We start from the raw sequence: 24,439 nt of genomic DNA on the forward strand, positions 1-24,439 counted from the left end.
TTTACCAAAATTTAACAGTTACATAAACATTACACGATATTTTACCTAAAATGTTTGTTACATTGGAAAGAACCCTGAAAACTAAGTAGAGTTGTTACACGTGCTATTGGTTTCACTTCCTGACCTTAATAGGAATCAAATGTTCATTTGCACTTTGAAATTTCAGATAGTACACAAATGAATTGACTATTGCTTTAGGGAAAGAATGCCTCCATTTAACTAGACTCTTTTCAAGTGATGTAGTGGTGTTTTAAGCTAGCTCTATAGACTTCTACAGGAGGAATTTGTCTTGATTGACTATAGTTTCAACAAACATGAGGGTGCTGCTGTGAGCTTCTGTCTGCCCATTCTGCTTTCTGTCTTGACAAGCTGAATGCCATGCAAATGTCTCCAGCCCTGGCACTAGACAGGCAGGAAGCCAGAACCAGTAATAGAAGCAGGAGGCAGTCTGTGAATACTTGCTGATTAATTTTAGCTCCATAGGCTTGATGGGTTTTCCATCCCTATAATTATCATCAGCAAATAGTTATTGAATGATGTCCAGCATATTTTTATTCTTCTTTCTTTGGTCCTAATTTTCCTTTTCTATTTTACCTCTCAGTGTGAGTTCATCACATGTATTTCTGTTCACCAGACTCAGTCTCTCGTGATTAGTGGATAGGGACTCAGTTATATTCCTCCTACGAGGTTATTTATATGCTGTTATCTATCTATCTATCTATCTATCTATCTATCTATCTATCTATCTATCTATCATCTACCTGTATAAATTACCTTTGTTATGAAATGGCTCAAATACTCTCTTGGAGTGGTAGGAGAATAAATTACATGTGGGGGAAGATAGACGACTGAATAGCTATTCTGTGCTGGCAGCTGTATTAGTAGATCATATCTGCTTTATAAGTTGGCCTTCTTTATTAGAAATGACACACAACAAGGCTGCAAGTTCTTCCTGGACTTGATCTGTGGAGGATATGGAAACCAGGGTTGACAGTATGAGTTGTGAATGTAACAACTGTCAAAAGCCCTTCTTGGAGGACACCCAAACAAAATGATTACCTTTGTGTTTGTGACATTAGAAGGATGCACTGTGATACCATTTCTGTCTTGAATTTTTTTTAAAGTAATAGGTACTAGAAAATGGTACAAACATATGATTCCAGACATATATGGGGGAATGATGCTTAAATTCCCAACCCCCATAGTCCTATTTTCCAGTTATAATTAGTGTGTAAGAGTCTGCCAGTCATTGGTGCCACAGACTTTTATCCCAGCACTCACGAGGCTAAGGCAGGCGGATCTCTGTGAGTTTGAGGCCAGCCTGGTCTACAAAGCAAGTCCCAGGGCAGGCTCCAAAGCAATACAGAGAAACCCAGTATCAAAAACAAAACAAAACAAAACAACAAGAACAACAACAAAAAAAAAAAAAAAAGAAAGAAAGAAAGAAAAAGAAAAAAAAAAGAGTTAGTACTCCCTTAAGCCTGTTTTTTTTTTTTTTTTCTTCTTTGTCTAGTCATGGGTTCATGCATGTATAACTCGATATGATGGGAGATGTCATTCTGTAAATATGTTTTCTATTATTGCTTAATGAATAAAGCACTGTTGACCTATAGGAAAGCAAGATAGGTTGGACTAGGAGAAGTGGAGGATTCTGGGAAATGTAGGAGTTACATTGTGATCTCAGGAAAAGAGAACCCAAGTCTGTCATTCTTGGTAAGATAAGATCATTTAGAAATACATATATTAGTGATTATGGGTTAATATTTAAGATAGAGCCAGCCAATAAGAAATGTTAGTAATTGGCCAACAGTTTCATAATTAATACGGTGTCTCTGTGTGTTATTTTGGGACTGGCAAGGCTGTGGGACTAGGCTGGCATGAAAGTGCTTGTAACATCCACAGTTTTTTTTTAATAATTAAAAAGTATTGTTGTATGTGTATAATGTGTAAGTGTAGGTGTAGATGTATGAATATGGTGTGTGTGTGTGTGTGTGTGTGTGTGTGTGTGTGTGTGTGTAAACTCTGTGAAATGGTTCTTTCCTTCTGTATTTTGTGGGTGGATTTGAAGCATTGATCTCAGATCACCAGGTTTGCCTGGCAAGAATGTTTACCTGATTAGCCTGTTTTTCTCTTAAATAAAAATGGGGGTTTATTGCATGTTTTTTTAAAAAAAAACTTCATTAAATGTCTTGGGGTTTTTATGCCATATTGTCTAGGTAACTGTAAATTATAATGCAATAGTACTGCATATTTAAACTATTTACAATTTTTCACTATTGTAAGCCATGCTAAGATGAACATCCTTGTATTTATACTTTTACATCATTATACAAATACTTTTATAGTAAAGAACTGGGACGTGGTGGCTCACATAATGACTAAGTACCTAGTGTGCTACACTGGTAGAAATCCTTGTTCATTTCAGCTTATTTTTTTTATACTCTTTATCTTTTGGGTAATCTTGAAAGATCCAGTTAGAAGAGCTGTGCATGGCTATATAGAACAAGCTATACCTGGACATCAATGTGTCTGTTTTGTCATGCCTTTGCTGGATACATCCTTATGTTAAAAATAAGTTCAAAAAGATTAGTTTACTGATCTCGGAAAAAGAAACCCACAAGGGGTCCTTTAGAAACAGTACAATGATTCTGCTGAACAAACCAATCTATTGGGGTACCATGGCCAAATGGTGGGATGCTGTTGCTTTCCTGCAAGACTCTACTTTCCCCATTTGACATCAGATCTGAAATGTTCACTGCAAAGTATCATAACTTTACTCCATGTGTTAGTGGTATTAAAACCATCCCTCCCCTTGTATGTGAGACAGACTGGGCATCTCAGGACATTAGAGGAGAGACAAGCAAGGGGCAGGAGGGGGAGGGGAGGGGCAAATGAACCTTTTCTTCTAGACATTCTGGGACTACTTAGAAACTTATCTTTAAAAAAATCCAAACGTTACAAAAATAAAAACAAAAGATAGTGTGCAAGCTCGGAACAGCTGGAGACTACCACTTAGAGACACCATTGAAATAAGGTAGGGGAGAAAGGAGAGAAGAAAGGGAAATCTGGAGATGAGATCCTCATTCTCTATTGTGAATATCCATATCCTGAGTCTAGATTGCTCTGAACTTGACAGCTACATACTTCAATAAGTAAGAAAAATATGTCTCCCCTTGTCTTCCTTTCCTTTTTCCCTCCTCCTCTTTTCTTTTTCTTCCTTCATATATATTTTTTCTTCTTGCCTCTAAGAGAACTCTGGTTGCAGCACCAATTGTGTAGAACACATGAATGCCACTCCCTCTGTCTCAGAGAGGTAGTTAAAAGGTTGCTGGATCTCTAAAATGACTTCAAATTATACTAGAATTTCCTCTTAATGATTAATTGGGTGAGGTGGGTAAACTCCTTTATTTAGAACATATGCACGGTGCAGCTTTCACTCTGAAGTTAATTTTCTGATTATGGCTACATTTGCCTCAAAGTTCCACTTTTAAAAAGAGATAATATAGGGAATGCTTCTCCATTAGGGGTATGTTTCAAAAGAAAAAGGAGAAACAATACCGTGGTGATCCATACCAATGGATTGTTTAGCTTCAGTGTAAACCCTTAAGTTATTACTCTGCTTTGTGTATCTTTCCAAGATTATATTTTATTTCTTTGTTTACAGAAGACTTGACAATGCATTAACTTGCACTTTATCTGTAGATATGATCTACTGGAATTATATAATAAAATATTAACATTTGTTTACCTTAAACCAAACCTGAAAGCTCTACTGATAGGAAAATCAATACCTCAGTTTAATTCTATCTGCAGTCTTTATGCAAACATATTTTGTTTACATAAACTTTACATTTCTTTATATTTGTAACAGAAACGTATGGTATGGGTGATAAGGTAGTTGTAATCATTCAACATTTTTTTTGTTTATGAATAGCTTCAACTCAATCTGAAGTAGACTTCGCACTATGTATCTTAGTAGACATGTATCCTTGACAAAACATTTAACTTCTCTGGGTTTTTGTTTCCTTATCTGAGGGATAATATAGTAGGAGTATTTGCTTTAAAGGATACTTGTACAGAATAAATAAGATATTCCCTACAAAGCCTTTAGCAGTTCCTGGCATGAAGCAATGCAGAATGAAGTAACTGTTATTCCTACAAAATGTGAAGCAAGTACCACATACCCCAAATAAAGAATACATGCACATGACATAAACTTCCTTCACATGAGGCTACTGAGTACCTGCTGAGAATTCTGTAAAAGAAATTCAGGCACTGGCTGGGAATTGGATTTTCCCTATGTGATTTACTAGGTCTATCACAACTACAGAGTGCTGTAAGTCTGTAAGCTGCACAAGTTATGTATTTCTGCAGTTTGATCATTATGAAACCTGGGACTATAGATTTCACAATCCAACTGAGCATGGTCAAATAAAGACAGATATTTAAAAGCACACAAGCTGATCATGTGTTCTTTAGCCAACAGAATCCTACAGCTAAAAGAAATAAAAGCATAGGGAAGTGGAATGATTTGTCTTAAGTCTCACTGACTTGCTAAAGACCCAAATTGAGCATAGAAACATTCTAATTCCTGGTGAAGTAGTTCACACAGAGTACATAAGGATATATCTTTAGACATCACTGTTTGCATAGTATGAATTTATTGCCAGGGATCTGTTAATCTACAAACTCAACTTGTTTACTTTTATCAGTGCCCTAAAAAAAACACCCTTTAACTGCAAGATCAAAGTTTGCACAGTGGAGCAGACCCTGCACTGGACTTCAAGACAGGGCTCTGTGCCCTTCCACCTCTCCCCTCAACTGCACAATCATAAATCACATTTCCTTGTATGACATTTTCCTTTTCTGTGCTGCTTAGGTCCCTGGATTTTCCTTCCTCGTTGCTCTTAACCCATCTAGAGGTATTGCTCTCCTGTATCCTCAGGAGATGGGCTTTGGGGCACTCTATGCATCCCAGAATCTACAAATGTTCAAGTCCATTTTATAAATTACTACTATGAAACTCAATGGGAACACTGTGTGAATGGTTGTTACAGCCCACTGCTTAAGGAATAACAACAAGAAATACGTTTGGTACTGGTGCTTTCTTTTTCTTTGTGTGTGTATGTGTATATATGTGTTCAAGTTTGCACAGGTGAGTGTGTGCATGCACATATGTGGAGGTCAACATTGTCTTCCTTATTGTTTTATTTTTTGAGAAAGGGTCTTGCACTGAACCGGAACAACCAATTCTGCTAGACTAGTTGGCTAGCGTGTTCCAGAGAGCCTCTTGTTACTTTCTCTCCAGAGCTGGGATTACAGGCTGCATGCTCAGCAATTTTTCATGGGTTCTGGGAATTAAACTGATGCTTCCCCACGCTTAGGAAGCAAGCACTTTACCAACTAAGCAATCTCCCATGATCCAAAACACCAATATTTTCCCTGAGAACTTCTGGTCTGTGATGAGTTGTGTTCATGATTCAGAACTCATGGATACAAAGGACCAACTGTAATGATGCTCCTCTTTCTACCTATGGCTACTAAGCTTTGACTAGCATCCCATGAGTTGCTATTGTTTGCCTCTATGAAGACAATGAAGATTAAGGTAAGTAAAATATTCCCCTGTTCTTGAGACTCTCTCAGAATAGAAAGGTCAGAGAAACAAAGAGAGGGGGAGCTAATGACAACAGCTGTGGTAGGAGCCATTGGATGGGAGGATGAAGACAGATGATATTAATGAGATGAACATTCCCTGGTGGATGGGGACCCACAACCACAATCTGAAGCTGAAGGGAGGAAAGCTCATGCTGAGGGATAGAATAGTACCAATGGCACTGACTTGGGTGAGGTAAAACTAGAAAGGCCCAGGCTCTCCCTGCTCCTTAGGGTATAACCTTCTAGGTACCTCAGCTTCCTCATCAGTTATAACACACATAAGGTCTGGATTCCCTTTCAGGCTGATGTGACCAGACATTGAAATTGTGCATACTGCTGTTAGCGGGACACTTAGCATTAACTTGTTAAATTAATGGTAGGTAGTATTACTAGTTTGTTTTCACCAAACCTGTAGTTTGCTTCCTTTCTTCCAGGGACAAGGACATATTTATAAACTGATACCACAGATTGCTGTTGTTGGTATTATTATTTTTGACACAGGGTTTCTCTGTGTGGCACTGGCCATCCTGGAACTTGCTCTGTAGGCCAGGCTAGCCTCAAACTCAGAGATTCTTCTGCCTTTTCCTTCTGCATGCTGGGATTAAAAAAGTCAGTGCCACCATCATCAGGTTACATTTTGTTATTTTTTTAACATTTCTCTCTCTCACTCTCTCTGTCTCTCAAGTTCTTGCTTGTATCTGTGCACCATATTTGTGCAAATATCCACAGAGAAGATGGTATCAGATCCCCTGGAACTGAATTACTGCAGCTGTGAGCTGGCATGTGGGTTCTGTTAACTTAACCTGGATTCTCCACAAGAGTAGCAAGAACTCTTAGCAACTGGACTATTTCTCTAGCCCCTAAACATATTTAATAACACTCAAGTACTTGAAGCACTATGGGTTAAAAAAGAAAGAAAACAGAAAGGGGAAAAAAGGCCAGCAAGATGACTTAGCAGGTAGTGTTTGCTGCTTGTCTTGTGTGTGTGTGTGTGTGTGTGTGTGTGCTCGTGTGTGTGCCAAGTTGACACAGCTAGAATTATCTGAGAAAAGTAGGGAACCACATTTGAGAAAATGTATCCTAAATAAGATTCACATGTAGCCAAGCTTGTGGGTCATTTTCTTAGCTACTGATCGATGTGGTACCAATCCTGGAGAGGGGGCCTCAGGTTATGTGAGAAAGCAGGAGAAAGAGGAGGAGCAAGACAGTGAGCAGCACTCCTTCATGGCTCCTGCTTCAGTTCCTGCCTCCAAGGTCCTGCCCTGGATTCTTGTCCTAACTTCCCTCAGTCATGGAATGTGGTCTTGAAGGGACCAGGCCCCTGCTTTAGCAGCCATGACAGGCTGCAGAAAGACATGTAGGCCTCTAACTCAGCTGGCCCTGCCCTAGTCACTAGGAGGCCAGATACCCTCCTTGTGGCAAGGAACCAATCAGAAGTTTGCTGGCAGGACTCTGGATGTGCTTTACAGCTCTGGGTGTGCTTTACGGTAAAAGTGGCACAACAGTGATGTGCAGAGTATAGCAACAGCCCTGGGAGGGCCTATAGACCATAACAACCAGTTGACCGATCAACACAGGACAGGTTGTCCAAGCCTGAAAGTGTACCAACCCTGAGACTGTTGCATACCCCTAGACACTCCCCTTACACTGCCCAATAAGTTCCCTGCCTCAAGGTTTCTCCGAGTCCTTCTTCCACCATCTGCCATGATGAAAGACAAAGGGCCTGAGTTAAAGACAGTTAATTCATTAAACAATAAATGACTCTTTGCTTTTGCATCAGTCTGAATGTAAACCCTTTCCTCTCCAAGTTGCTTTCAGTCCATCATGGAGTTTCATCACAGAGATAGAAAAATGACTCATACACTAGGAATGCTGATAAGTGTCCCATAATGCACAGGGTGGTTCATTACAGCAAAGAATTATCCAAGTGCCAGCCCGTGCTGAGATCAAGTCCTGCCCTAGATATAACCTGTTCACTACTTATTTTTCAACAATCAACAAGAAACAAGAATCAACAAGAATGATTCCTCATTTGCCCACAAAAGAATTTTCTTTGGGCATTTTACACATTTTTACCATCTCCTTTGGAAAAGAGAGTTCTCTAGAGATTTTTGCCATATTCATTCAAATGGTCTTGTCAAAATAATGGTGTGTGTGTGTGTGTGTGTGTGTGTGTGTGTGTGTGTGTGTGTGTTGGTGCAGGCAACTGTGCATGCAGTTTCCTACTCTATGACTACCTATTCCTTTGAGACTGGGTTAATGGCTTCAATTCATCTTGACTTAATGTCAGAGAGTTCAAAACTATCCTTAATCTTCCAAGGTTAAGGTCATAAGACCTAAAGGTCTAAGGCACAGCTACTGTAGGATGTTTGGTCTTAGTCAAGGGTGTCTTATCTAAATAATAAGAGACTGCTAGGTCTGAGGTGTGGTTATTCTTAAACTTCAATGCCAGATAATGAGGGATTTAGTCTAAGGCGTGGTTACCAAATGCTTGGAGAATTAAGGAAGAAAATTTGTTTCTTCCTTGTACATAGATAAAGAAGTCTTTTGCCATTTCCTCCTTTTTGGTTGGGGTATTTAAGAATGTTGAAGAATAAACTTTTGGTGTTCAGTATTCACTGGATTGCCCTTCTGATTCTACTCTGTGTCTCTCCTTTCCTTGGAATCTTTCCCCGTGTTTTCTCAATTCACACTCCCCCTCTCAGGTATGAACTAGACAAGTTGGCAGGATCTGACCGAAGCCCCACGTAGGCGGTTACCACAGAGTGGCACCACAATGTGGGGCTAATACAGACGGAGACTACAGTATCTCGTAGACGGAGACTACAGTATCTCGTTGAACTGGATCTAGGACAGAGTTCAGCAGTCTCAGTGGCCCTCTTGTCTGTGTTGCCCACAGTGCTGGAGTTACAGGTGCTTTTTACATGGTTCAAGGATTCAAGCTCGGGTCCTCATGTTCACACAGCATACACTCTTATCCCCTGAGCCACCTCCCCACCTCAGGAAAAATCATTTTCCTAACACATGGCTAACAGGATGAAATGTATATATTGTGCTGGAATTGAACTCCGGGCCTTGCACACGGTAAGTCGGGGCTCGACCAATGAGCTGTTGTCCTCCCAGCTACAATGTGATTTTTAATGACATTCACCTCCAAAGGCATTCACTTGCCCCTAGTTTGAGTTCATTTTCCCTCAGGAAGTAGAGAAGTTTTGACAGCTCTGGCTAGTCTCCATCACCACACAGATGCAAATGGCCGGTTTTGGAGAGGAAGGAACCAGTTAACTTTGAGCTCTCAAAGTTTTTCTAACTCTTTGGCCATAGCTGGGTCAGTATCAGGATAGCTCACAGGTGTCTACCCTTTTGTCTCTTTTTAAGAGTATTAGCTTCAAGTAGCTTTTCTAAGTTGCAGTATTAATAAGTCTCATCCCTCAGTCTTTGTTGTGTTTCTTCTAGAAACAACACAGTGGCTAAGCAGCTAGCTCTGGGATGAGGCTGCCTGGGTTTGGGTCTTGTTGCTATATGACCTCACACGTTTCTCATCGTCTGAGTGCCTCCCATCGCATTACTGGTAAAATAGAAAGGCAGAATGCCTGCCCCAGAGCAATAGTCAGGGTCCAGTCTGTTCCCCAGCGTAGAACACTTACACCTCAGCTTCCTAACCTGTGTCTCAACCCTTTACACAGTCCCGGAACTGATTGTGAGGTCATGAAAATTTGGCAAGAGTCAAAGATTCCCGAATGCTCAAAGACGGAAAATTCAAAATTAAGTTTGTAATGCCTCCTGGTGTTTCTCCCAGCACCCACCCACGTTGCATCATGTGACTTTTCTGCAGCCAACAACACTACTTACAACATCCTGACCACAGATTTGAGCCTATTAGATTGTTTTTATTGTCCAAGTTTTCACTTCTTACAGAAGCATAATCATCTCATTAGAGAAAGCAAAGACTTTTAATATTTTCCTACCATAATTTCTAAGTATGTAAAGATCCAACTAGTATAATTTAGGGCTGTATTCTGTATACTTGGTTCGTAAACTTGCTATTTGAGTTATTTGCTTGAATTTCACGGAAAGGATTGAACGGGCTTCAGGTTGGAATTAGGACAGACTTTCCAACAATTGTAGTCATGGAGTTAAACATACTTTATGCAAAGCAACACTCCCAGGACCAATGATTATAAAATGCAAATATTGATAGGCTCTGAAATTTTTTGAAGATGCTCTACAGCTAATAGAGTCAAACATTCAGTTAAGATGGAATTACTTATGTAAAAATAAGCACATGCATCTCATTAACATTCAAATGTGCTTTTAAAATAAATTACAAAATTATATGTATACAGAGAACTGTAATTTTTTATGATTTCATGTCTACAAATGTTTGATCTGTAAACATAATTTACATCCCTCAGGTGGTGTGAAATGGGAAAAATGTAAGCAGCTCTGACTTAGAACAGTATCAGCTGTCACTCTTTTGAGTCATTCTTATTTGAGGGATAATTGACTTGACCATAGGACTCTCATACTCTCCTAAACTGTAGGTGTGATATGTACTAGGAAGAAAAACATGTTCCCACAGGGCTTATGATATGGTCACAGGTAAGGCTAGGAAGGTCAAGGTAATGGTCACTGATGGTCAGCCCTACCTCTTTGTTAGCTCTGAGTTTTCCTTCTTTCCTTCTTTCCTTCTCATGTCCCTAGCACTTTCCCCCAAGCATGCCACTATCACTTCAAGGCTATCATTGCTTTGCTTTGAACTTTTATGCTACAATGCATGGCCATCCTTTAAACACTGATTTCTATTCAAATCATCTGAGAGTTTGTTTAAAGTTCAGCTTTACAAGCTCTGCCTCAAACCTAAGGGCTGAGTCCAGGAATCTTTAGCGAGGCACTGAGACTTATACTCTAAGAATGTGCCCAAGAGACCAGTCTGCAGAAGCTCTTGACTACCTTGACCAAATCATTTAACTGTCTCATCGTCCCATCCTCATTTGTAAAACAGCTATGAAAGAGAAGCTATTTTGGCCTCCAGAGTTAAAAGAGAGAAGAAACCAACCCATTCCACTAAATAAAATACTATACACTTAGCAGAGGTCTCTGTTCCTCACATTGCCTTCCTTTATTAAGATGAAGCTTCATTTTTAGCGTAATGTCTTAAGATGCTATTAAATAAAAAACAACAGAACAAATTTTAAGGAAAATATTGGAGAATTCACATTACCAATTTTAAAACTTACTACAAAGCCACATGGATCAAAACAGTGTGGCATAAGAACAGGCATTTAGAAGATAGGACAGAATTCATAGTTCAGAAATATATATCTTGGCTCAACTTATTTTTGACAAAAATGCTAAGACATCCAACTTTTCTCAACAAATGGTGCTGAGAACAGGACAGATATATGCAAAATAAAATGTTAAAAAAACCTCAAAGTGGATTGCAGACTTAAGTGAATATAAAGTATAAAATTCTTAAGAGAAAACATACAGGTAAGTCTCTGTGCCTTGATCATTCAATGGTTAGATGGGATACCCAAAGCACAGTCAAAAAAAAAAAAAATCAATAGCCAAACTCAATTTTATCAAAATCAAAAATTTTTTCCTTTTTTATAGAAATCATGAAGATCATAAAACATTGACCAATAGAAGGGGAAAACTATTGAACATTGTGTATCTGATAGTCTAGACCTGTTAGAGATAAAGAACTGCTACAATAAAAGGACAACATATATTTTAAAAGAGCAAATGACTTGCATAGAGTTGTCTAAAGAAGACATACAAATGAATAAACACATAAAAGATGTTAGAAGATGCTCAACCTTATTAGCTATGAATGGATTCAAGAGATATTACTCTATACCTCTAGGCTAGGAATAGTTTTAGAACAGGAGCATGTTTTGGTGAGGATGTGGAGAAAAAGGCATTCTCCCACAGTGATAATAGAGTGGCAAAATGATTCAGTCTTATGGAAAACAGATTGCCAGGTTCCTCAAAAAGTTAAACCTAGAATTGCTGTATGATTTTAAAAAGTTCCCTGAGGAGTCCAAGAGACTCCCCAAAACAATATGTGTCGCCGCCACTGTCATTTGTTGCTTCCCAGAACTTGAAGGTAAACCTTTACTGAAGACACATTTTCATAAACATGACTTGGAGGAATTGAGTTGTATCTGACCTGGAAGCCTCTTCCCTGAGGACTAGCTCTCATAGTATAAGAAGGTACTATGCAAGCTGCAAACCTTCCTAGTTGTAAAGCCAACGAGCCACAACAATAGTGGTTTCCCAAGGCTATAATATTGGCACTTATAAGTTAGGGAAACCAACAGCTGTTTATTTGAACTCAATGGCTGCTCATGGGAGTAAATTCATGTCTGGTACTATAAACCTATCCAACTATCCGTGGCTGGTGAGGTCATGGACCCTAGAGGATGATCTATTACTGCCACTTTGCTGGCCATTGTGATTTCTAACTGCATTCTAAATATGTATTGTTATATTCACAAATAAGCAAGGTTCTCACCCCCATTTAAAAAAAATCTATTTTTTTTTTTTTTTTTTGCAGCAGCAGCAGATGGAGAGTATTTCAGAAATCTGAAACTGGTCAAAATACAGAGAACAACTGATAATGGGACTCCAGTCCCTTTGGCACATCTATAACATAACTTCTCCACCGAAGTTTTAGGGAACACCATGGAAAAGGGGGGCGGAAAGATGATAAGAGCCCAGGGGACCAAGGCATCTACTGTGATCTAGCATCTTTAATACTTTGCAGGACATCTGCATCCTTGAAATCTCAACAATATGGTTGCTCAAATGAGATCTGCACAATGACAAATACCAGTCGACGTGGCAGCATGGATGCAATGACTCTCACGTGCCCCCACCATGCTACAGTGAATGAATGGCTGGTGAGAGGGGGAGCATCAGTCTTCTCCAGGGACAAGGCCCCTGATCGGTTATTCAATCCCAAGTAGTCAGCCCTAAACACACAAACATACAAGCAACACTAAATGAACTCAGCAAGTTGTATGCATGTGGCTTAGGGTTTCTATTGCTGTGACAAAAACACCATGACCAAAAAGCAAGTTGGGGAGGAAAGGGTTTATGTGACTTACTGTTCATCATAGAAGAAAATCAGGCCAGGAACTCAAGAAGGGCAGAAACCTGGAGGCAGGAGCTGGTGCAGAGGCCATGGAGGGGTGCTGCTTACATGTTTGCTCACTTATAGAACCTAGGCTTTCTTGTAGAACCTAGGGCTACCAGCAGGAGAGGCACCACCCACTATGGACTGGGTTCTCCTCCATTAATCATTAATTGAGAAAATGGAGGCATTTTCTCAATTGAGGTTCAGATAACTCTAGTTTGTGTCAAGCTGATATAAGACTAGCCAGCACAGTATGTATGTATGTAATAATAATTAAAGAAGTCATTAATTTAGAATGGAAGGATGGAGAAAGAATTGGTAGGGAGACAGGGAGAGGTGGAAATGACACACAGCACTCACATAGAAAATTTTCAAAAGTATTTAAAGAAAAATATAAAAAAAGTCTCTTGAGTGATGTTATACATTTCTAGGAAACACATTATACTTGAATGTTCACAATAGCATTATTCCTATTAGTCAAAGGGTTATAACTTAAATGTCTGTCAGCTGATGAATGAGAAAACAATTGTGATTCATACAATAGATGCTCTAGATCCATGGAAAGGAATGATGTTCTGACCTAGTGTGCAGGGACAAAGCGTTGCTCTAATTCAGTGGTTCTCAACTTGTGGGATACAATCCCTTTGAGGGTCAGATGACTTTTTACAGGGGTCACATATCAGATATCCTACTCATTATATGTTTATAGTTATGAAAAAGCAACAAAATAATTTTATGTTTGGGGGAGCACCACAACATGAGGAACTGTGTCAAAGCATCATAGCAATAGAGAGGCTGAGAACCACTTTTCTAGTGCATCAAGCCAAACTAAATGACCACATACTGATGAGAGATTATAGAATTTGGGACTTCCTCTTTTTGTTCCCATGCAGTGCTAGATGTGCATGGTCTTGTGCATACTGGACAAGTCCTTTACCACAGAGCCATATAGCCAGCTGTCTGTGAATGCCTCTGCTAGGGAGAATCCTATGGTTAGTATGGAGGTGGATGGCATTGCAATCCAAGAACATTAAGAGCTGATGATCTGCCAGCATACCATTCTTTGCAGACATGGATGTATCAGGTTATGTTCTCAAGACATTAGAGAGGGATTTACCTGCCTTCTCCCCACTGATTAAGTTTCTTCTTGTGAGATGCTGTGCTATGCTGGTTAAATGCCAGACTTGGGCTTACACCATATGGGTCCATCTCTTATCTCTGCCACTCACTGGCTTTGTGTTCCTGTTACATAATCTCCTGCTTTCTATATGAAGTGGATTTAGCTACACTTTCCACTTAATAAACTTATTTTAAATTTTAAACAAAGTAACCAAATAAATGGATTTATACCATGCTTGGTAGAACAATTAATAATGCTAACTATTAACCATGGTTACTGTTTCTCTATGGCTGTCATTTATGTTATAGATAAGAAAATGGACTGCTCACATTGGCATTTCTGTTCAAAGTGCAATGATGTACATCTATATCTGTCCATATATGAAATGTCACAATGAAGCCCCACACACTAATTATAAAATAAAGAGAGAATTAGTAAATTGGTCTTTTAACCTAGGATGTGAGTCCCTTGAACTTGGAGTATAAGTCTGGCAGGAATAAGGATAGTGTGTTGACAGATTGGGGTTCCTGCTCCTGCTAAGCTGTGGTTGAAAGGCACAGCCATGGCAAGGTCACTAAGTTACAAATGTCACTCTGAGAAGCTCCTGCAGGCTGGTCCTTCCTTAAAGATGTCATCTCATAAACTTTAGGAGGAGATGCTACAAAGGAAGGGTCTAAAGGGTCTCTGTGGTCACTTAGTGAAAGCTGCAGGGCCGATCGCCAGAGCTGTGTTTACCGCATGGTGTCACACCTGTTTCTAAAAGATGCTTCACAGACTTCTTCCTGCTCCTGGGGTAAAGCTGAAGTAAGGCTGGGATCCCAGGGTGTCCCTGATAGGTTCCTGTCTGTCTTTCAACTCCCTGTACAACCCTCCCTTGGCTTACTGTGCTGTCATCCAGGAGTTGGCAAACCATGGTCAAGTTTTTAAAGTTTTATCAGAACATAGCACGTCCCTATGTTTATGTATCTCAGGTGGCTGCTTTCACATTGCGATGGCAGAGCTAGGCAATACAGACAGAAACCATATGGCCCTCAGTGTGAGCACATGGTAACATTTAATGAAACCTGGGGAATGAGGTCTGGTTGAGGGTCCAAGAAGGAATGACTTTTTTCATCATCTAAGAATTTTTTCTATAAAATAAAATCTATGTGTATGGGGGTGGGGTTCAGAAGCCCTCAATGCCTTAACTGTCCTGGCTGTCATACACCCATGCCCATCAAACATCCTTGGAACGCATTCTTGCAAGGCTTATGACTTCGGGGCACACGCTTTGCAAAACACTGGCTCCCCTACTTTGATTTGGTATTTTGGTTAAGGTGACTTTCGTATTTTTGATTGTTCTTACACCTATAAATTGCAGACACTTCTCTTACCACAGTGTTTACAGAATATGCCATAGGAAGCTGGTGACTCTCAACCATTTGATCTTGTACCCCAATCCACTTCTTAATCATAAGTAATGGTGATAATTGCAGCTGACACGGGCTACTCACATGAAGCACTGCCCTTTCGAATGTTCTCCAAGGAGGGAAGCATGTGTCATCTGTGTTGTGCATGGGAAAACGAAGGCAAAGAGAAGTGATGCAATTGCCTAAGGTGTGCAATAATGAATAATGAGTGAATTAAGCAGCAGCTCTGACAACAGAGCACCAATTACTTTGCCTTAGTAATATATTTGCAGCATATGGTTAAGCTTAGAACCTTGGATAGAAGTTTACAGTTTATTAAATAGGTCAGAGAACCCTCATTTTCCAGACAAGTAAATTGAGGCATGAAAAAGTTAAGCAATTTGCCAATGTTACGGAACATTTGTAAGGCAGAAGACTATCAGGGATTGTGTCTCTCTGCTCTTCCTGTTGCAAACAAGAGGTGAAAAAGAATTGTATGCAACTTTTTTGCAATGGAGCATCCATGATTCTGGAACTTATTGAGTGTTAATCAGGACACACTATCAAGGATGCCCAGGACTGCACATGTATTATATCTGTGGATCACTTACATGCACTCTCTTTCTCCTGAGAATATGTCTTAAGGAAAGAGAAGGAAATACAATAATAATAAGTATTGGAGACAATCTTACTATCAACCAAAGGACAGTTGAGCCATCAGGCTTGGTGGCAAGCAACTTTACATGCTGAGTCATCTCATTAGCCTTTGGTTTTGAATAGCAGTTCCCAGTTAGCCATCACCATCAGCTGTGTGTCTTGACTCATTCATCAGCTTTCTTTCACAAAGATGTGAGGAGGTGTGATGGTTAGTGTTAATGGTCAAGCTGAGGGGAACTGGATCACTTGGGGGGAGGGGTTGCTGGGCGTGTCTTTGGGGGATTATCTTGATGACATCAATAGTTATGGGGAGACCTGTCTTAATTGTGGATAAGGCCATTCCCTGGGCAGGGGATCTTGGACTGTTTAAGTGAAGAATGGGGACTGAGTACTGTATACATTCATCGCTGTTCTCTGTTCTTGGTTATGGTTGTGTTGACTTCCCCACTGTGATGGACTACCAGGAACTATGAGCCAAACAAGCCTTTCCAAGTCACTTTTGCCAGGCTATTTTATCACAGCACTTGGAACAGAAACTAAGATCCACAGAGAGAGGAGGAGGACATTTGATGTTTTTATAAAGTGTGCTGTTTGGTCCCTTCAGGAAAGAAGAGGGGGAAACAAGGTTTAGGATGAGAGTATGTCAGAACCAGCCAGGAACTATGGCTTGAGAGATTCTAGAGAGCAAAGTGAGGTTAGGTCTGCCCAGGTCTGCCATTTATATCTGCTTTCCAACAGGGCTTAGGACCCTCCAGGGAAAGACTGGAATTCTCTTCACTGACAAATTGCAAATCATTGTAGCAAAACCTGGTGTGCTCCCAGGTGGATGACTGGTGGAAAGGAGCACACCATGGAGAAGATCTAAAGTGACAGTGCAATTCCAGAAAGAAAGGCTGATACCAGCAGAAGACAGGATGACAGTCTCCAGCCTGAGACTAGAGCTCGTCTGGACCCAGCTACCCTGGGAGCATTTGAGAAAGGGTTGACTCTGCAGCCTTGGGAGAGGGTACAGTGTGTATGATTTGGAAGAATAATGACTTATATGAAATAGTGACACTTCAGGGTTCACACAACTCTTCAGAGTGGCCCCTCCAGGAATGAGACTTAGCTTTGAGTAATAGTTAAAATCAGCAAAGACAAGTGGAACAGGGTTGAAACCTGGCATCCAGCCATAGTGCACAAGTAGGAGTGGGAACATTTAAGGAAGGGCCTGCCATAGGCGACCAGAGCACCTGAGGCTGAGCACACTTGCCTCCTGAGGGCAGCAGCATGTGCTCTGTCTTACTCTGCTGAGCAGGGAGGTGATGTGAGGCTCTAGCTTAGACAGTCAGCTGGCATTCTGAATTCACCAGCTCGGGTCCTGTAGGACTTCCTGGTACCAGTGACCATGGTGGCGTCAAGGATGGGAACAGACTTCTAGTCATGAGTGCTGTCTTAGTGGAAGCATGTGAGCTCGGGCCCATGGACTTCTACTTTGGTGAGAACACTCAGGGGTATTATTTCTGGCCACATGTTAGCACCACTGGGCATTTCCAGAAATACTTAAGGGAAAAGAATTCATTAGAGGCTGAGGTGATGCAGGGGCACCCATAACTGGCAAAGTGTGAGGTGTTTTGGAAGAGATTATGTAAACAGCTCAGGCCAGAAGTTATTAAAAGCATATGGTTCTCCATGGGTTCAAAGCTTTTCTTGAAGTAATGGCTACTGATTATAACAATTCCGAGGTCTGTCCTGAAAGGACTTAATTTTTCTTAGAGTTAAGAAACACCAGGACTAGTGTTCACTGTGGACAGTTTGGAGGCTCCTGCTCTGGGGAGCCTCCCCATCTGTCATCACTTGACCATGGCATCTCTTGTGCAATTTAGTCTTTCCTTTCTCCCATGTGAGCTATAATGGCAGACGTGTGATAGGGAAATTCACTGAAGATGACAAATGGCTGACAGTAGCCGGAATTAGTTTCTGTTAGAGGAGGAGTAGACCTTGGGTCCACTATGCCTTAGTAGAAAGGTTAATTGTGAAAGGCCACTGAAGGGTGACAGGGAACTTCCTGGAATATGTTAATAGTATAGCTCAAAGGTGGCACAAATGACTCATGCCATTATTAATAAGCCTCGAGCCATTTGGCCTCTAGATCCACAGTTTCATTCAATGCATCATTTGGAGGGAGACAGACATCACAAACACGTGGAGGATGGGAGGTCCTCATGTATTCATTTCTCATGCAGTAAATGGTGAGCCAGCAGGAAATGTAAATATAATCTTATTTAGCTTGTGCAGGTTGAATAAAGCCAAGCCCAAGAAAGACCTTGCCCCTGATGAGTATCCTGGGGTAACAAATAGCTGGCCAAAGACTTAAAGATCAGCTAAATAATCTTTTCTGGGAGCTTGCCCACCTCCCTTCACCCCTGTTCAGTCCCCTGGCCATCTGTCTTCACTCTTTCCATCACTGGATCTCTGCTGTTTGATGGAGATGCTTGAGGATGCCAGTGATATTCATGGAACCATGAAAATAGGTATTTTTAAAGTGTAGGTATCAAGGGGATTTGCCAAAACTGGCTCAAGCATATCTCATAGAATCTTGTACCATTATGATTTTTAATAAAGTATTCATTAGTTGAAATAATGGAAAGGGAAAACCTTATTTACAATGGGCCTAAAGAAGGTGAATGAATTGCTACCAGTTCTAAAAAGGGGGATCAGTAAAATACAATTAACTAATTTCTATGAGCTAATTCAACTACCTGAACCAATTTTACGGTGTATGTGCTGTGAAAAGTATTTGATTGCTTGCTGTTTTTCAGCCCTGTATTAAACAGCTCATATTTAGAGATATCCATTTCAGGTATTAGGAAGGTGGTTTGAACTGAAATGAAAAAAAAAAAAAAGCAGTCTACCGCTTTGAAATCACATTTCAATCAGCATGTATGACTAATAATTTTTTCATGATTTTTCAATGCCACAAAGTGAGAAAGGGATAACTGAAACAAACTCACAAAAAATTGAAACAAAACAGCACCCCCACCTCTCCTTCCGATGACCCCCCCTCCCAGCTAGACAACTCTCCTGCTTGCAAATTCACCTGGATGCACTAAGCCTTGCCTCCAGCCAGAGAGATCCCATGAGGCTCTTAAGTGGTACTGGACATAAAAGCATCAGTGGTACCCACTTCATGTGGTATCAAAACCAGGGCTAACCCTCTCCCAGCTCCCTCGCTGGTCTGAGTGTCTCATCTGTGCTCCAGTGCCTGCATTGCTGCTCTTCAAACTTCCTCTGCCCCTGCCGACCCCACAGCCTTGCACTTGATGTTCTTTGTGGGTCCCTAGACATCCACATAGCCTGCTCCTTTATTCAGAGCTCTGCTCCATAGTTTCTCCCCACAACAGCCTCCCAGCCTTCTCTAGTTCTTTGTTATAATTTGGTTTTGTTCAGGTACTTTCCACATCACACACACACACACACACACACACACACACACACACACACACACACGCCTGCACACACAAATGTGTTGATGTCCTGCCGGTCCTTATTCCATTGGCTGCTTGCATTGCCTACAGTAGCACCCAGTACATACTTGCTGAATAAATGAAACTGAACTACTCAAAGCAACACATTTCTTTTTAGATAAGCCCACACAAAAAGTCCTCTTCACTTCTCAGTTTAAACTGTTCAGCGCTCATCAGAAATCTTGTGATAATTTTTTTTAGATGCTCTGACCTCTGTATGACCTTCATCTAACGTCATTAGAACTCACACCGTCCAGCTGTATAATGTGAATTGAAGTACCACTTACCTTCCTCCCAGACACTTTAATGAAGCAGGATCTGAGATGTCTCCCTTGCTAGGAAGACTGCTGATGATCAGGCTGCAATGGGAACCCCAGGAGGGTGGGAGCTGGGCTGCTCTCCTCTCCATTGTTGCACAGAGTAGGCGCTCATGCACTGTTTATCAGAGTTCATATCTGCGGGACCCACACTGCACCTGTCCTTGCACCAGTTGTCACGGAAGCCAGCCCCTCCACTGGGCTAACCGCTCTCAGAGCAAAGAACCAAATCTGGCTTCGATGTGACGCAGGATGCTTTTTCTAGAAGAAGCTAAACTCGCACCACGTTTGATGAGCAAGCTCCCACTGGTGCTCTTTCCTTTGAGTACAAAGCAGAGAACTGCACACAAGAGAACATTTCAGATCTCAGGACTCTGTCTCCTGGGTCTGACTTTTTCATCAGAGACCCTGACTAATACAGTGGCTCTCCCGTTTGGGGTCAATTTCCTGGTTCTGCTTAGAGATACTGATTCAGCAGATAATGCCTGAATCAGACCCAAATAGAAACCATCACTACGGGGCTGGAGCCCAGAGCTGCATCACGCTCAAGAGGGATCTGTAGAGTAGATAATGCACAGATGTCCACCCACCTCCTTTTTTTCTCCTCTTAGTCCCTTCTTGACTAATCTCTTCCACCCCCACTCACACCCCAGTGCTCCTCTCAGGCTCATAGACATTTTCTGATCCTACAGGTCCTGAGAATACTGCTAATCCTCCAAGGTCCAACCATTTGGTATCAGAACATCTGTTTTCTCTTTCACTCTACCGTTTAGAGAAGCATGTTGTAATTTCCTCAGCAGAAGTGAAAGTGATCAGTGTCTACCCATGGGTCTGTGCAGGCCCTAAAAAAATCAAGAAGGAACCAGAAAGGAGGTGGGGGTGGGGTGAGGACACGAGACAGGAGTTAGAGCAAACCTCACAGCTCTGCCCACTTGGTGGAAGGAAATGAAAATGGCTTCAGACAGTTTTATTACTGATTATAATTCTCTGTCATCAAACAGGTGCTGGCAAAATTTTCATTTTGATTTTACACATTACTTTAAACTGGTACTTCCTCATTTGCCTGAAGAGAATCTATTCAAGGGTGAACAATTTCAATTTGTTAATCTGAAAAAGGAGCAAAATATTAGCATGCCTCTTGTTGCCTCTGAACATAAGGCCCTGGCAACCATTTAGGTTGTAAACAGGTGTGTCACTTTAAGCACAGTTGTAACAGCCCAGCAGTGAGGGATGCATTATTTGGGCTGCAGACGTGGCAGCCATCCTAAGATAGTGGATATGCATCACCTTGTGTGCTCAAAGCTGAGCTGGAGCTCTTGGCATCATGGCCCAGCAAAAGGGTCTCAGCTAGTCTCTCCAGTTACAGTGGATTCTAAATTGAGTAGAATCTTTCAGATAGACTTATTTTCAGATCATTCTCCAGGCTGATTAAATGGCAGAGTTGTGAAAGACATCAATGATTTACATAAACTATCCAGGAGAACTGTACAGAAACCTGTTGCTTCAGTAGCTGGTGGACACAGAGTAACTCCTGTGTCAAATTGTTTCTGTGATGGCAAGAATAATTTTCTGGTATATGTGCAACTGATCTCAAGAGTTTACTATGTTACCAGAATCAAGTGGCCACTGTTGCTTAAGAAATGGAGACCAGTTTCAATTTAGTAAGAATAGAAGAAGATTCTGCTCTTAAGAAACTAGACATGATGGTTGCTGACAGCATCTTAACAAAGTCTTGTCCATATCATGTGACTCTGATGGACTGAGTTTCTTTAGATTTTATGTTAACATCCACAGAAGTTCTGGGTTAGTGATTTTTATTTTTCTTTTCTGTGCTTGGTAGGAAAATAAGAGGCCAATTGACAGGTTCTCTCCAGTGACTATGAACAATCCATTTGACTTTGATTTTCTTTCCAACTAGGACAGTATATAAAAGGTGTATATTAATTCTGCCTTGGGGTTTATTTTCTTACCAGTATTTCATCTTTGCTTTTGGTCCATCTCACTTGTTTTATTTTCCCTTTTCTGCTATCTGTGTTCTGAAGTGCTGCCCCAGAAGGAGATGGAATAAGAATTACATAAGCACAACTGGTCTTAAAGTGATAAATGTCTATACTCATAATTCTGGGTTTATGTCTCCTCACTTTGCAGAAAAATCCATTCAGACAGTTGTCCTCCGTCTTCATGCTCCAAAGTGGCTTAATTCTTCTCTGAATTTGTGTCTACTGAACTTGAATTTTCTTTGTAGTCTTTTATGTTATGTGTTTTCTTGTTTAAAATCTTTTCCTCAAAAAGAATTAATGTGAGCCATGACCTTGGCTTCTATTAGTCATCTTCAGGGGGATGGACACCACAGCTCCAGTCTGGATGAATCTCTTTTCTTGACAGTTCCAGGAATCCTGATTAATCTCCCCAGATTCATCATGTTCTTCCACTCTGCCCAGTGCCTGAGTCCTTGCATTTATTTTTTCACTGTCTAACCCAACATGATTATTTATTGTTTGCTCATTTCATACCCTTTTTTATTCTTCCTCTCATTTGCTTGTCCCCTTCTCTACCCCTAGACTCTGCCCACCTTTATTTAGTTTTCATAGTCATCAGTCCACCCATTGCACCTCCTCATGGATGTTTTTATATAGGTTTAAGAACATCATCAAAGCTTGCATATGAGCTGGCTGTTAGAAGCTATGTGAAGTCCTGGAAACCATTGCAAAAAATAATAACTGCAGCATAAATATGAAAGTGATTGGAGCCTTACACTCAGTCTGGATTGCCCACACTCCTGTCAAGAGGGCAGAATGGTCTCTGCAAGTCCCAGATGCAGAAAACTCAGATTGACATGTTGGTTGTAAATACAGCTGGCCTGGAGTAGGTGAAGAGAGAGAAATTTGTAATAAACATTGGTGCTTCATTTAAATATCATTCAGAATAAAGATGACCAGATTCATTTTAGAATCAAACCTATGATAAAATTTACCTGTACTATAGTTTCTGATTGCTCTACTTATATACCTTCTTGAATCCATCAAATTCTGGCCTTTGGGGACAGACATGGTGGCACACATCTTTAATCCTAGCACTCAGGAGGAAGAGGCAGGTAGAGTTCTGTGAGTTTGAGGCCAGCTAGGGCTACATAATAATATTCTTTCTCAAAACAAACAAACAAACACAAGTGTTGCTTTTTTCTTCTCTCAATTCAAACTGGTTTTAGCAGAACCTTCATTGTATTAACTAACACCATGGGTGATTTACCCAATGGGCAGCTCACAAGCCTCACCCCAGCCTGCTCTTCACCTGGATCTAACATTGCTGATTTACCCCTACAAACACTGATTCCCTGGCTTCTCTTACATTGCAGACCTTTAGCCTGTCTCCTGCTTCACAAGCCCAGTGTATTTCAGACTTCATCATGCAACAGACTCACAGGAAGGGTTTGTTCATATGTACACCACAGGACGTCTGTATTAGCATGGATGGAATGAGGCTAGATAATTTGCATTCCTCACTTTGCTAGAGATGCAGGTCTCATAGTCCAGGACTGTCATGTTCAGAATTATAGAACTAGCTCCTGCATATAGGTCTCCTCTTTTGGGTCCTCATCCCTCCAAACTCACAATGTGGGAACACCTTAATGTCAGTCCCTAGGGCACCTCATATTTCAAAAACACCAAACTAGGTTTTAAATAAAATTTCTACCCCAAAATCTGATATGGGTATCGGTAGCCTAATGTCACTCTGAGCACTAAAGTCTTCTGCCCAACTGTGTAGCCTTCACATCCTAGGTGGATACCCAGCAAGCTTCTCAAACTGAACTGCTTGCTTATCTCCACTCCTAGCAAAACACAACCCCATTTCTCATGCAGCCTTCTCCATTTCACTTCATAGAAGCTTCGAGCTGTATCTTTGCAATTGTTCAGACCAAAAGTCTTAGAATTATCATGATTCCTCTCTTTTGCTCAGATCTCACACCCCATCCATTAGTAGATCCTGTTATAACTGACTTCAAGATGACATTCCAAACTTGCACATATTCCCTTCATTACTATTACCATGGACATGATCATCTCTTTCTTAGGCCACCAACACACTCCTTAGTGTTGGTCATGCTCAATCTTCACGTTTGAAAGTACTCCGTTCCACCCTGCACTCAGTAGGATGACCTGAAAATTCAACCTGGGACCAAAAGGCTTTGCATCTCCCACTTAAAGCTGAAGCCCCCGCCACTGCCCACCTGGCCCTGCAAGGTCTAAACACCTCCCCTCATTCTGTGTCTATCCCCAGGCTCATTCCCTTTGCCCACACAATCTCTTTGTGTCCCTCACTATCACCTCCAGATCTTTCTTTAATCAAGTCCTGTATCATCAGAGGGATTGTCCTGCTTACATTTCTGCTCATCCCAATGACAAGGTTATTCTTCTAGTTCTGTGTTTCCCCTCTCCCATTTTGTTTTTCTTCATAGAGAGTACCATTATTGTCTGAAAGGTTAACACTTTATCAAAGATATTTTGCTTACTGTCTCTATGCCTTTTACCCCTGCTAGAGCTCAAACTCTCAAGGGCAGGCTCTTTTATCTGTGTTATTAGTGCTGTGTGTGTAACACCCAAAACAGTTCTGATGTGTGGGTAGCTCGATAAGTATGATTAAATGAATGGATG

At 40.9% G+C, this 24,439-nt stretch overlaps 1 protein-coding gene across 1 annotated transcript in view; it reads right to left on the reverse strand.

Annotated features, from left to right (window-relative positions):
* The window catches only part of Nr3c1 (nuclear receptor subfamily 3 group C member 1), a 121,094-nt gene extending 101,088 nt beyond the window's left edge, over positions 1–20,006 (reverse strand). Inside the window, exon 1 of the mRNA XM_051201004.1 lies at positions 19,758–20,006. The gene's annotated coding sequence lies outside the window, so the exon portion shown is untranslated. The remainder of the gene's footprint in view (positions 1–19,757) is intronic.
* Between the last annotated feature and the right edge of the window lie 4,433 nt (positions 20,007–24,439).

Source organism: Phodopus roborovskii, unplaced genomic scaffold, assembly GCF_943737965.1.
Source record: "Phodopus roborovskii unplaced genomic scaffold, PHOROB, whole genome shotgun sequence".
Lineage (NCBI taxonomy): Eukaryota > Metazoa > Chordata > Mammalia > Rodentia > Cricetidae > Phodopus > Phodopus roborovskii.